At 29.1% G+C, this 2914-nt stretch overlaps 1 long non-coding RNA gene across 1 annotated transcript; it reads right to left on the bottom strand.

The window, feature by feature from the left end:
• Window positions 1-709: 709 nt before the first annotated feature.
• Window positions 710-2394, bottom strand: LOC111617334. Its single transcript, XR_002755400.1, has 3 exons — window positions 2280-2394; window positions 1108-1143; window positions 710-848 (listed from the first exon to the last, which is right to left on the bottom strand). It is a non-coding gene; the product is annotated as an uncharacterized LOC111617334 (long non-coding RNA).
• Between the last annotated feature and the right edge of the window lie 520 nt (window positions 2395-2914).

Raw genomic sequence — 2914 nt, 5'->3', positions numbered from 1 at the left:
TACAGATGACAAACTTCGAGTATAAATATATCATATCACTAATATTATTTTCAAACACAGATATTCAAGGCTACATATTAAAGTAAACAATTTTCTGTAAAACATTTTAAAAGTGTTTGTATATCTTTTTGCTTTTCCATTGATCCTTATTCCTTAAAATAGATTTCTCTCCTGCTTCTTCAATTATATATTACAATGAAAAGCATCGATGTAAGTAAAACAGTATCTAATATACAACTTTTTTCTTTAATCTCGGAAAATATTTTCTTTTAATCTTTGTGTTTCATCCAAAGAACAACTGAAAGTAATAACAACACACATGAAATAAATTCTATAAAATTTAATTTAATTTGAGTTTTTTAACATTACAATGTTTTATTCATAATCCTATTAATTTGTATTGTTAAATGTATAATTGTATAATACTATGTTAAATTCGAATAAAACGAATATTGAATTTTTTATAAAATACTTCCTTCATAACACGTCTCCTATAAAAAGATTCACAACGTTCAAGCCTGTAAAATACAAATTCTTAAGAGTGAATCCTGCATTTCATTCTTGCAGGATTCAATTTCGTTCTTCTTCTTTAGTTTCTGTTTTCTGTATTTTCAAGATGAAAATTAGCTAAACAGAAAAAATAAAACGATCATAAATATGAAACAAATTCATATTCAAAGTATTTTAAAATACTTCCTTCATAACACGTCTCCTATAAAAAGATTCACAACGTTCAAGCCTGTAAAATACAAATTCTTAAGAGTGAATCGTGCATTTCATTCTTGCAGGATTCAATTTCGTTCTTCTTCTTTAGTTTCCGTTTTCTGTATTTTCAAGATGAAAATTAACTAAATAGAAAGAATAAAACAATCATAAATATCACACAAATTCATATTCAAAGTAATTAAAATTTCCATTCTCTACGCTAAGTCTTTTAAAATATGTAAATTCCCTTCTTTAATTATTTCATACTAACAGTGTAAAATTTATTAAAATTTTAGTAAAATTACAATAAATTTTTCAGAAATCTTCTCTTGTATTCGAACCTCAACTATGATCATATTAATTAATTAAAAATGCTTTTATTAAATTTTATGTAATACTTACCTTACCGGGCAACATTTAATTTGTGTGTGCCACCACCTGTTATAGAATGTTTTTAATTATTAAATATCATATTATTAATTATTATAAAATAGCAAAAAGCTTATGGCTGTGTTATATAAAAAAAATTGTCAATGGGAATAACATCATTGAATGAAATCATTAAGTTTGTGAACGATAGTCGTGTGTCATATCTCCAGTTGGGGCACTACTGCAGATGTGACACGACCTTCGTTTGTTTGTTCACCCCCTCGATCTTTAACCACCAAAATTGAATTGCGTCAATGCCCCAATACAGAAACATTCCTAAAAATTTCAAAATTTTGTACAGAAAGCAAACAAAGGAGTTAAGCCTGGACTCCACATTACCTAAAAACAAACTCAGAAACAGAACTGGAACATATAGAGTTCTCATTTCAGTTATGTTTTCGTTTTAACTTGACTCCATTAGAAAAGCGCCATCTGTTGATCAGTTCTGTAATTGTCGTAGAGTTAAATATGAATGACACTACGGATTTTGCCATGCTTTCTCTGCATTTATTAACAATGAAATTGTTAATAAATTTGAATTATTTACATTTTTTGTCGTACAGACATCTGTATTTTCTTACTTCTTCGACGAAGAATTCCAAATGTATTTGTTTCCTCATCGTTTTCGCTACATTTTCCGCCATTACGACAATCAAACTACATGTGACTACGCGTCACAAATCCTTGCATTTTATTGGTTGCAGTACGACAGAAGCGCGGAACGAAAACGGAAAAGTTAAATAATTTTTAACTCTGCTTTCAGTCTTGTTTCTGTCCAACTGAACGTTACAAAACTGAAAGTTTTATCAGTTTGGCTTTCAGTTTTACCATTACATAGCGGATTGCGGTAATGTGGAGTCCAGGCTTTATTATGCTTCGAAAAAGTTAACAGAATACTGTCCCCCACACGAACATTCATATATACAGAAAAATACGACAAAATTTTTGTATTTTTTAAAGTTTTAATTAAGGTCCCGAGTTCAAAAAACTAAAAATCATAAAAGGTCATTTTTTTCACCGATGGCCATAGTTTCCCTCGGTTTTATACGACAATCAGGAAAGTAATTATTGAAGTAAAATAAATTTTCTAAATTAGAAAAAGATATCAATGATTATCACAAAAAACTATATCCGAATATTCTTACGTATTCCTTTCAGTTCACGTATTTCTTCTATGACGTCATGAAGTCTAGATTTAGATCAGTACGTAACGATAACCCCGAACTGTTATCAAGGTGGAAAGTGAAGAGAACATCAATAATAACAGAGAAACTTTTTTGACGTCCCAGTATTTTACGTCTATAATATAAACAAAAAAATATTGATATATTTAAATAACGTATATAAAATATAAATCTAAATTAGAATAAATATGTTTCGTATACTGAGGAAAAGGTAACTTAGATAACGCTTATATATCTATATCTATAGATAGAGAGGTGACTTTTAGATAACGCTTATATATTGTATATAAAACTATACACCTAAATAATCTAACCTAATTGTAATACCAGAGAAAAAAAAACTTATACAATCAATCAATAAATTATTTTCTAGACTAATTTATTATCTATTATATTCATAAACACAGGTTGATTATAGGCTGATTAAAAGTAATTCAATGGGATGTAGTAATCTNATGGCTTAGATTACTATCGCTGGCGCCCGTATCAGAGACCGTATATACACAGAATAATATCCCTTATAAGTCAGGAGGGCCTCCCGATATCCCACCTATACCGCCCAACGTGGCCCAGGTTTATCCTTACTTACGCCTAGA

The sequence above is a fragment of the Centruroides sculpturatus genome, unplaced genomic scaffold (assembly GCF_000671375.1).
Source record: "Centruroides sculpturatus isolate CEXI.00-Female unplaced genomic scaffold, Cexi_2.0 scaffold5541, whole genome shotgun sequence".
Classification (NCBI taxonomy): Eukaryota; Metazoa; Arthropoda; class Arachnida; order Scorpiones; family Buthidae; genus Centruroides; species Centruroides sculpturatus.
Note: the sequence above shows the minus strand (reverse complement) of the source record. Positions and strands in the feature narration are given on the sequence as shown.